At 48.6% G+C, this 12110-nt stretch overlaps 1 protein-coding gene and 1 long non-coding RNA gene across 3 annotated transcripts in view; one reads left to right on the forward strand and one right to left on the reverse strand.

The window, feature by feature from the left end:
• Nucleotides 1–12110, forward strand: part of LOC125962754 (uncharacterized) — an 87861-nt gene that overhangs the window by 61905 nt on the left and 13846 nt on the right. The window lies entirely within an intron of this gene.
• Nucleotides 1–12110, reverse strand: part of WWOX (WW domain containing oxidoreductase) — a 976221-nt gene that overhangs the window by 4367 nt on the left and 959744 nt on the right. The window lies entirely within an intron of this gene.

Here is a 12110-nt window from a genome sequence, read left to right on the forward strand (position 1 = left end):
GAAGAGAAGACAGGTGCGTCTTCGAACCCTCAAAGCTTTCCCTGTTACTCATCTGGGGTCTGTGAGGCAAAGCAAATGCAGAACTGATGCAACGCCCCGGTGAGTAGAGCAGAATCATTTATCCCGGAGCCTTGGTGGAGATGGGGCAGTGAATGCAGGTGCCTGCCATAGGTGGGACAGATGGCTGCCCTCTCAGTCTCTTCATGTCTCCCAATAACCCTCCCCAAAGAGAGTTTTCAGCTACCCTACTGGAAACGTGCGACGCGGTGTCTCAGGGTTCATCTCCTGAGACTGGGGCGCTTGGAGCACAGCTGTTCCTCAGCAATAGGACGGTTTAAATCTCTGATTTGAGAGAAAAACACAAGGGTTATGTGTTCCCTCCTCACCATCTGAGAACAATCTTTTTTTTTTTTGCGGTACGAGGGCCTCTCACCGTTGTGGCCTCTCCCGTCGCGGAGCACAGGCTCCGGACGCGCAGGCTCAGCGGCCATGGCTCACGGGCCCAGCCGCTCTGCGGCATGTGGGATCCCCCCGGACCGGGGCACGAACCCGCGTCCCCTGCATCGGCAGGCGGACTCTCAACCACTGCGCCACCAGGGAAGCCCTGAGAACAATCTTTGAAGCCGACAGGTGAGCCACATATTCTGTTAGTTGATAGAGCGACGCAGCTTATGCAGGCGTGAGGCTCAAGGGCCTCCCTGCTCGTGTGACCACAACCGACCCCTGGCCCTCCCGCCTGGGTGTGGAATGAGTGCAAATCAGTAACGTACCAACTTCCGCCAAAATGATGTGATACGGGAGACGACAGAGAACGTGCCTCGAAAGGACCCTTTTCCTCCACACTGTCGAGCTTTTCTAGTGAGTCGTTGCACATGCGGGCTGTTCAAGTGGTAACGATGGCCAGCATGTGCTGGGAGCTAGCCATTCCTCCGGCACTGTGCGGAAAGCTTCGTAAGCACCGTCTTCTAACCCGCACACAGTGCTACCAGCCAGGGACAGTCATCATCCCCATCTACAGGGAAGCCTACTTAGCACCAGAGCTCAAGAGCAACTCGTCCAAAGCCACACAGATCATCCCACAGATGGACCCTCCGGAATCCATGCCCGATGCAGTACCAAACCTCCTTCCCAAGCTCCCGACACAAATTTGCAGGCTGCCCGTTCCCTGTGTCTCCCGTCTGGCTGAAGCTACCTTAGGAGGAGTCCTCTTTCCCTTCTCAGCCAGGCCACGTCTGGCCGAAAATTAAATGGATGGGCTGTACGTTTAATTTTTAAAAAACGGGCTGTCATGTGCTCACCTGAGAAATGTTGGGAGGAGATTTTCCCATTGTTGATTTAGGCAGTGAACTAAATGGAAATTATAACAAAAATGAAGACCCAGCGCCACCTCAAAAGAGCCAATGGCAAGTCTTAACAAAACCATCACCTGATTCAAAATGCCACCTCCAGGTGCCAGATGTGACCAGCTGTGAACCTACTACTCTTGGACGATCGACTTGTTTTCAAAGCGTGAACGGAACCGCATCAAAACCAGTGAAACCCCGAGCGATCTCCATCTTTATAACCTCACACACGTGTACAAGGAATATGGTCTTTTGGAGGATAGTATCTGACATGTCACAGCAGGTTTGCACAGGAAAATGACCCACCTCCCTCTCCTGCCCTCCCCCAGTTAATTCCTGCAAATTCCTAAGAAGTGATTCCTACCAAGGCGCTGAACAATATAGGCTTAGGTACCTGCAAATACTTCTTGTAGATATCGTAATATAACTTTCTTCATAGCCCTCGGGAGTTTTGCTAACTCACGGGCTGTTCTTAGCATTTATTACAGAAGGGAAAGCCACTCAATTTCCCAAGTAGAAAAAGTGAAGAGGGTCAGGAAAGCGGGTATTTGTGTCTAACTGAGGAGGCTGGAAAAGCCTTCGAGAGTGTTCTGGAGAATCCATTTGGATCACATGCAGATCTTACAGCCTGACGTAAGAGAATGTGTACCTACCACCGTGGGTTAGGACCTTTACCTCCTGCCTCAGGGCAAGAGTTTCTTTGCTAAAGAGGATCCCAAACGTGGAAAGCCTCAGAGGTTCCTTTTCAGCTGACTGTCCCGTGGCAGGTAAAGGAGTACCATTCCCTGGGTGACCCTGGGACACAGGGTTCAATGGCAGCTGCTCTGAAGGAGAGCTACGCCATGGGCTATGCCAGCACATCACCATCAGCAGTGCAGTGGGTCCTGGCACAGGGCACAGCCCCACAAAGTAGACGGCAGTTTGAGTGCCAGGTGTTCGAGGGGCACACGTGGGACAGCTTTCACATAGCAGATGTGCACACGTCTTCGTTGGGAATCACGATGACATGGAGGCTTTCTTATTTGCAGTTGAGGCGCCCCAAATATCATGCCCCCGAATCCACATCAGGCTACAAAGACCACGCTAGTCTCCTTGACAAAAGCCACGAATCTCTAGCAAGACCATTAAGCAGTTTGACTTGAAGACCAGGGCAGAATGAGTTGGAAGGTCAGGAGGACGGTGGCTGTGATGCTCTGAGAAATCTTTGCAGGAACAAGCCCAGGGACCGGGAGGTTCAGGATGGAAAGCTGGAAAGGACTTTTAAAGGCAGAAGAGCAGATTTGTCTTTGCTGGCCTTAGGTTTGGGGGAGGGGTGGGCAGACACCCCCTACCGTCCAAAGAGGTCCAGAGCCGTGTTTGTTCTGGACAGCAAGGCTCCAGAGGATTTTTGCTTACGCTCATCGGCAGCATTTCAGGGCAGCGTGGCCCTGGGAGGCTTTCAGGACTGTGTTTTCAATTGGCTGACCTGTTCTGAACTTTCCCTTGACATGAATGCGGCCCTTTTCATACCCCCTTTGTGATCCAGAATTCTTGCCATAAACATGGCAGGGGTTCCGTGACAGACTGATGGCTGGTCTCAAAAGAGTGAAGGTGGAACATTTAGCATGATTCCATCGTCCTGAGATCTGCTGTTATTTCTAGACGTGCTCTGGTGGAGTGGGGGGGGGGGTCCTCCAAAGGAGGGAAGGAAAAAGGAATGGCTAAGTACAGTCCAGGTGGGTGACATTATTCATGCCTGTTCTACCTTCCTTTTGTGCCAAAGATGTTCTAGAACTGATTGGGCTGGAGAGACGGTCTCATTAAAAATAAGAGAGGACGTTGTTACACCTGTAACAACATCTCTGTTAGATCCACGAAAGCATTCCCTGGGCATTCTGTGCTGATGCTGCCTGGGGTGCCCACATTGCTTTTCAAGTAGGGAGTTGCCTTGCTGGGCTGGAAAACGGCACTGGGGTATCCACTCTTCCACGGGTTAGTTTGCAATGGCTCAGCAGAAGGGTCTTAGAGATGTGCCACGAACATAAGCATCATCCTTCCACCTGCGACAAAGCCCATTCCTGAAATATTCCAACCCGGCCACCTGGACACTCGTGCCGAAGGACTACTGAGTGTCCCTAAGAGCTCAAAGAAGGCGTTCAGCTTGTGTTTAACGTTTCACTTCTTTAACCTTGGTTCTAGCTAGCTCTGTATACTGTACATAAATGTATGCCTCTGTATTTGCCATGTATACTGAAATAAACCTTTAAAGTTATCGCCAGGCAGAATGAATGGGTTCAGTTCTAATATAATGGCGCAAAGCATATCGTCACAGTACAAGTGAAACAGACAGCTTCCCCCCTTCCCTTCTTCTGCACAGAATCGCACCACCGAGTTGGCCTGCCACGCTGGCTCTTTTAGAAAACCATAGAGCCGACCGTTTTTGTGAGCAGGCGAACCCCAAACAAACAAACAAGCTGTTTGTTGCCACTGTTAAGGCTGACGGTTCTTTTACACCTAGGACACAGAGAGAGTCTACGACCTAGTACCGAAAAGGCATTGGTGATGGGGGGATAAAACCCACAGGGTCTTCTCTGATGAGGCCACGTGGCCTCGTTGTAAGATATTCACGAACTCTTAACTCTTCCAGCAGTGAATTAAGAGAACGGAGTCTGCAACAATCAGACCTCACAGGCAGGCCGCCCTCCACGTCCAGCCACACTGTTTCAAGTCAAGCACGTCTGCGTTAGGTTTGTGCCTTTTCATAGAGGGCTCTCTGCGACGGATCATTTCTCAGGCTCAAAGACGCTGGCCTCGTTGATATTTCATTTAGAACATACTGCGGAGAGCGTCTCATTTAATATTACTTCCCTAATTAATGGGGAGACCTTAGGCACTACCTTTGCACAGACAGATCTCGTCACAGTGGTCGACGGGTAGAGGAGAAACAGTAGGTATTTCATTCACCAGCAGCGTGTCGCTAGTTAGTGGGAAATGATCACGTATGCTGTTGCTTTAATTGCCAGGGTAAATAATTCTGCCTCGGTGTAAGGGAACATTTTAAAGCACTTGGTGCAAATAGACTAGAAACAAAACACACACACACACACACACACAATTACCTTGATTATGCAACACCTTAGCATAGAAAGTTACAAAGGTATGTCTTTCTTTTTCTAAAACTGCATTCTATCGTGCAAATATTCTCTAATATGCATGTGCTGAGTACTCATCATCTACTGTATTTTAGGAAATACAATTAGGCCGCCTTTCTCTTCTCCCGTGTAGACTGTAAATACCTGTAGATCTTTCTCTTGCTTCCTGATGTAAATATATGTAAATACTAACACGCTCTGCATGCTAATATTCTAGGCAATTTCAGGTACTTTTATAATCTGAAGGCATGTACTTGAAGTGGTTTGTTAAAAGGAGAAAAAAAACCCCACCTCTCTCAAACTCTTGAAAGCTGAATAGAAATTAAAGATTTCTTCCTACACTGTTGTGGTTTCTTTTGTTTGCCTTCTCCTCTCTCAACAGGGTCCCCCCACTTAGGCTCCCTCACCTACTGCCAGGAAAGAGGCACCTGGGCATCCACCGGACCCAGGAACAGTGGCTCAACTATGTGGTTTGGGTTTTTACGCACTTTCCTTTGGTTGCTCTAAACGACTTCTAGAATCTTCAGGTAGGCGTCTTTGGGTTTTTCTATCGAAAGAATCGGGAGTAAAAATACTAATTCATATCTATTGTTCCCCTACTACGTACCAAGTACAGGGCTCGAGGCTTGACGTCCCCACAGCCCTAAGAAAGGACCCTGTCATTCCCATTGCAAAGATGCAGAAACTGAGTCACAGCAAGATGAGCACGTGCCTGAAGTGACAAAACCATTAAATGCCTCTCAAAGGCCAATTCCTTCCTGTATACCGAGGGCAAACTTTTTCTGCCAAGGGTGACAGAGGAAATACTTTAGGCTCTGTAGGCCCTATGGTCTCTGTCACAACTACTCAGACCTGCCACTGTTGTTCTGAAAACAGCCATAGACAACACATACCCCAGTGAACACGGCTGTGTTCCAATAAAACTTCATTTACAAACAAACACCTCTTCCCTACACCCAGAGCTCAGTCACTCTTCAACAGACCATTGCCCTTTCCCTTTCGAAGACGTTTACGTGTTTGACGGGGAACTCATTTGATCACCTGAAAAGTCTCCATCTCTCTCTTCCTGGTATGCAGCAACACTATTTGCAGAAGCCGTGAAGTATTAGGGGAGCAAAAATGAAGACCCCGAGCTTATAAATCAAACTCTTCCTCAGACAGATCTCACTGCCAGGTTTCAATTTAGTTATCTTTCGTTTTCATAAATGGGGATGGAGGGGAAAAGTATGAAAGACTAAGGTAAAAAGAAAGAAATCAAGCGACACTCACTCTTCAATGAGGGGAAGGGGGCCATTACCTCAGGTATCTATGGAAACCAAGCTGCACGTAAACTCTTTAATGGTTGGAAAACAGCGTTGGCTTTTGAAGGTGTTTTTCCCAAGTATGATGCTTCGGTGTAAATGCGTTAATTGACAGTTTCCTTCGGGACTTTTTTATTGAAGTTTCCAAACTAAATTTCATGGCACAAGGAACTCTCTGGGGCCCTTGAAGAATGCTGCAAAGTTAGGGCTTTAGAAGACTGAGCCAGCTCTGGCATCCCGTACAAATCCAAGCCGATTCCCCTGTAGAGCGAGTGAAACAGCAGCCCTCACTGCCTGTAGTTTTCCCTTTTTAAAAGGGCCCCTGCAGTCACCTGGGGATGGGAGAGAACCTCTCTAACCTCATCTGAACAAGAACCAGTATCATCCCTTGAGTCGTGAAGAGAAACGAGGATAAGCAGTGGGGAGACGGAAGCTCTGGGTATTTTTGCAGATCGGGTGGCAGTGTGGGATGGTGGTAGAAGCCCAGGAACCGAAGTCTGAGATACATGAATTCGAGTCCCGGCTTTGCCACCTGGCAGCTCTGTGACAAGGCACTGAGCCTCGGTCTCCCCCATCTACGAAATGGACATCGTAACAGCCCCTTCACCGGGTTCTTGGGAAGATGGTTGTAACAGCTGCAGATTTCCTGAGTACACCATAGATAGTACTTCCATCCTGGCTACAGGTCCGTTTGTTAACAATTTGAAGGAGGAAGCATACAGATCAAAATAGCTCATCTGTCCTTCATCTGAGGGACTTAAAAGCAGGGGGGTGGACATTCCTACCTTCTGAGCAAGAAATTCAAGAGGCGGTCACTTTTCTCAACAATCTTTACCCAGAATCTCTGGGTACCAGCCCAGGCATGGATTCCACTGGTCTTCTGCTCCCCCGACCACAGCAGCCAGAACGAAGTTCACATCCATGAAACCGGGGCACTGACATCTCCACGACAGCCACAGTCATGTATTAAGCACCGTAAAATTCCAGACCCTGCCCCCTTCCCTGGCCCTTTATACATATCTACTCTAAATCTCCCAATATCCCTGGGCAATGATTCCTAGAAAAGGGGATGGACAGAATGATAAGGGAGCAGGTGCAGTTGTTTTTTTAAAGTGCAGTATTCCTTAAAAAACTAAAAACAGAGCTACCATATAATCCAGCAGTCCCACTCCTGGGCATGTATCTGGAGAAAACGATAATTCAAAAAGATATAAGCACCCCAATGTTCACAGGAGCACTATTCACAATAGCCAAGACATGGAAGCAACCTAAATGTCCATTGACAGAGAATGGATAAAGAAGATGTGGTACATATATACGATGAAACACTATTCAGCCATGAAAAAGAATGAAATAATGCCATTTGCAGCAACATGGATGCAACTAGAGATGATCATACTAAGTGAAGGAAGACACAGAAAGCCAAATACCATGTGCTATCATTTATATGTGGCATCTAAAAAAAATGATACAAACTTATCCACAAAACAGAAACAGACTCACAGAGTTCGGAAACAAACTTACGGTCACCAAAGGGGAAATGTGAGGGGAAGGGGTAAATTAGGAGTTTGGGATTAACAGGTACATATCACTATATATAAAATAGATAATCAACAAGGACCTACTGTATAGCACAGGGAACTCTACTCAATATTCTGTAATAACCTATATGGGAAAAGATTCTGAAAAAATGTTTATATGACTATGTATAACTGAATCAGTTAGCTGTACACCTGAAACTAACACAACATTGGGAATCAACTATTCTCCAATATAAAATAAAAATTCGATTTTAAAAAAGTGCAGTAAAAACGTAGAATCTAGGTGTTGGGTAGATGGGTGGTGGCCACATTATTCTTTCAAATTTGCGATTTGAAAACTTTTGTAATAAAATGTTAGAAAAATACATGGATCCATCCCTGTGGGGTATTAGCCCCATTTTACAGAGGAGCAGACTGAGGCGCAGAAGTGGTCTGGACTGGCCTAATGTCCTCCACCTGGTAAGTGGTGACATCCTCTTTGAAATCCATGCCCAGCTGGCTCCAGTGCTGCTTCTATGATGGGCCCCTATGCATCTCTGTTGTACCTTGTAGGGTCAATTAACCCTGTCTCTCTTATACCACTGGTTGGATTTTTGCCTCAAAGCATGAGAACTGGTTTTCTCACACTCTTCCCACCAGGCAGGCAGATCTTGGGGCCTTCAACTCAGAGCCCAGAAGTCAATTAGCTCAACAGCAAAAGCGACCCGTGTGTGAATGGATGTAAATTTGTATCCATTCACCTGGTGGCTATTTAATTTGGCTTTTGATTCTAATGCAGCTCCTGAAGACGTAGGGTTATTCTCACTCACTGAAAACGTGCCACCAGGTTCAGAAATACTGATGCCCCCCCGCCCCCAGCACGTTGACAGTGCCTGTGATTTGGACGCAAAACTCAGAGAGAGGGGGACGGGCAGGCTGCGTGGGAGACATGCGCAGTGAGAATCAACCAGCTGCCTGTGCTTGGATGTGGTCACAGGCAAGAGGCAAGGGCTGCTGGCGTCTGGGCTGCAGGACATGGTTGGATGGGAAACTCTCTGGCCTGACCTGTCTTCCAGCTCAGACTCCCCGCTTCTAGCTGTGGCAAGTTCCACATTCTGAATTGTAGCAGTTAAAAGACAACTTCAGCCCAATCCCGACAATTTCGCAAGGGAGCCCAGGCGGCCCATTCAGCAACCCCGGGCTGTTTCCTAAATCCAGGTGTAAACTTTCCTATTGGTCAGAAATTCTCCTCCTAGCCGACCCACCTCTCCCGCTCTCCCTTCAACCCCTGGGAGAGACGAAACCTGCACATCATCCTCCTTTCGGCCATCCCTCTAGAAACTCGCCAGTCACCTGCCCCAGCGCCTCCCCTTTAGCCATTGCCCAACCTAGGTACAGTCACATCAGTCATCTTCCAGCCCCTTAATCATCTCCCTGCCAAACCCCTCCTGAGTTCTTCATGTCTTGGCCAGGTGAGTATGAGACCTGACAGCCGCCTTACGGAGGGTTAGTCCGGCCCCGACCGACGACAGCAACAAAGCGGTACTGATCATGGTAACGGCTGCTGCTTACCGAGACCCTGCTCCGTGCCAAGGGCCCATTATTACTCCTGACGCTCACGACCACCTCACCAGGCGGCTGTTACTGTCGAGGCTATAAGGGAGGTGAGGTCACTCACAGCCGCGTGCCTGGGAAATGATGGAGCCAAGATCCAAACTGAGTCTGTCTTGGTTCAAAGCCCCTGTTCTCGTTCATGGCTAATGCCCGCTCTGACCCCATACCCCGTTCACGGCACGGCATCCTGGGATTATGTGTAAACATGCAAACGTAGCCCCATCAGGCTAGGTACATATTCCCTCCCTGGCCACGTCCCTGTCCACAGAGCCTCGGGGACCTTCTTCCTCGTCTCCGAGCTCCATGTCTCGGTCCTCCGACCCCTGGCTGCTGGTCCAGCGTCCTCAAGTCTGGGGGCACCATTTCTGCCTGCATGTGGTTTGGGACAATACCTGGGCCCGACGCCCCTCCCCTGCCCTGTTCCTCTTCTGCAAATTGCTTCTCACGCAAAGGGGAGTTCTTGGAAGCCGGCAGGGCTCGGGGTTTATGGTTGGGCGTTTGCGGGCTGTCTGGCTGCATCCCACCAGGGCGGGCTCACCACCAGCCAACTGCAGTTAAACTCTCCTGCCCTCGCAGTTCAGAGAAATGCTGACCTCAGGACGACGGGGAACACCGAGGGACACCTTAGTCTGCTTCCCCCCGCCCCCCGCCCCGGCTGCCACACCTGATGGGATTCCTCCTCTCACAATTGCCTGGCTTGTAAAAAGGAAGATGCATAAATAAGTTAGTAGCTACTAAGCCAGGTGTCAGCGGGGATACAGCCAGTCGTGTAGCTGGCCGTCAAACTGTCGAGGTGAATGAAAAGCCTGTCCTCTACCATCTGTGCCCTGTGGATTCCTAATCGAATGACTTTACCAGGCAGTCCCCTGATGTATGAATCCCATACGGGGCACGGATACCTTCTATCGCACTTTCTAGGCGCTGAGCCCTACAGTTTTTGCTGAATTCTTGCCAGAGCCCTGTGCAGGCATCATTATCCCCATTTTCCTTATAGGGAAACTGAGGCTCAAGCCAGTGAAATGACTTAGGAACAGATCATTCTTGTTCATTAAATTCTGACTGTGAAGGGCATCCCTCAAGCTAAGGGATGCATGTGCCTCGAATGCTTCCAGGGAGCGTCCACACTTTGCATCCACGCTCCCCAATTCCAGGGAGGGTCCTGAAGCCCACAGAGGCAAAGGTCAAGGGGCAAAGTGGCAGAGTCAGAGGCTGAGCCCCATCACTTGGACTCCAGGCCCTACTCTGAGCACTGGCACCGGGATAAATGGGGATATGTTGACAACCCAAGGGCCACAGGAGTATTCCTGCACATCTGTAGGTCAAGATTTTGCACAATCATCATAGGAGATCCTTCCACAACAAGACGTAGCTAATACTTGAATGTAGTGCCAGGATCCAAACCCAGATCGGCCTGACTCCGGACCTAACGATTTCCCTGGCTCCCTGGGAACTGTGCTCCCTGTGAGTTCAGCATCCTTGAAAACAGCACCCTTATTGCCTTAGATCCTTTGTACAACAAGTGGAATCCATATGTGATGACAAAGAGACCCATCTACCCTCAAGCTGTCTCTCATTTAGGGACACAGGATCTGGGACCCTCCAGGGCTGTGGGTGGGAATAAGAGGACACAGGAAGAGGGAATGGAGACCAGGTAGGTAGGGTACCACGAAGAAGAGAATCCCACTCCTGGGCACATATCCGGACAAAACCCTAATCCAAAAAGATGCATGCACCCCTACGTTCAAAGCAGCACTATTCACAACAGCCAAGACATGGGAAGCAACCTAAATGTCCATCGACAGAGGAATGGATAAAGAAGATGTGGTACGTTTACACAATGGAATACTACTCAGCCATAAAAAAGAATGAAATTATGCCACTTGCAGCAACACGGATGCAACTAGAGATTATCATACTAAGTGAAGTCAGAAAGAAAGACAAATACCATATGATATCACTTATATGTGGAATCTGAAATATGACACAGGGACTGCCCTGGTGGTGCAGTGGTTAAGAATCCACCTGCCAATGCAGGGGACACTGGTTCGAGCCCTGGTCCAGGAAGATGCCACATACCGCGGAGCAACTAAGCCCGTGCGCCACAACTACTAAGGCTGTGCTCTAGAGCCCACGAGCCACAACTACTGAGCCCGTGTGCCACAACTACTGAAGCCCACACGCCTAGAGCCCGTGCTCCACAACAAGAGAAGCCACCATAGCGAGAAGCCCGTGCACCACAACAAAGACCCAACACAGCCAAAGATAAATTGATTAATTAAAAGAAATAAAATAGAATATGACACAGATGAACCCATCTACGAAACAGAAACATGGACATAGAGAACGAACTGGTGGTTGCCAAGGGGGAGGGGGTTGGGGAGGGATGGAGCGGGAGGTTGGGGGGAGCAGATGTGAGCTTTTATATACAGAATGGATGAACAACAAGGTCCTATTGTACAGCACAAAGAACTATATTCAATATCCTATGATAAACCATAATGCAAAAGAATATAAAAAAAGAATATATATATGTATAACTGAGTCACTTTGCTGTACAGCAGAAATTAACACAACATTGTAAATCAACTATACTTCAATTAAAAAAAAAAAAAGAGGATATGGGAGGAGGGAATGGAGACCGGGTAGGTAGGGTGCCAGGGAGAAGAGGGGACAGGGCCCCTCATGGGACTGGACATCTCAGGACAGTGAATTGTTACTTTTCAGGTGTTAATGGAAGCTGGGCTTATACAGGCTCAGAACTGACTTTTCTCATGCAGCATCACAAGCCTGGTGAGCGGAGACAACCCTCTGGTTATCCCGAACACAGAGTTAGGGCATGTGTTCTTAAGCTGAGGACGGTCCCTTGGTTCGGTCTGGTCACCGACAGGAGAGGGCGCAGAGAAGAGAATGGTGTGCGTTCACATCGCACTCCTCTGACTACAGCGAAGGTGGCAAACCTCCAAACTGCTTTTGGTTTTGTCACTTCCTCAAATGGACGCACAAACAGGTCCCTAACGATTACACTGCCCGAGAAGAATCTGTCCTAGAACTTAGTGATGTCACTGTCCCCTCGTTCAAAGAGAGTATTTTAAACAAAGATAGCTTTACCACCCGCGTTAACCAAACCTTTTCCCTATGGGAGGAATAGCATTTTCAAATAAGAAACGGAAACCAGTGATGTAAGGAAAGGAAAAAGAATGA

This window comes from Orcinus orca, chromosome 20 (genome assembly GCF_937001465.1).
Source record: "Orcinus orca chromosome 20, mOrcOrc1.1, whole genome shotgun sequence".
Lineage (NCBI taxonomy): Eukaryota > Metazoa > Chordata > Mammalia > Artiodactyla > Delphinidae > Orcinus > Orcinus orca.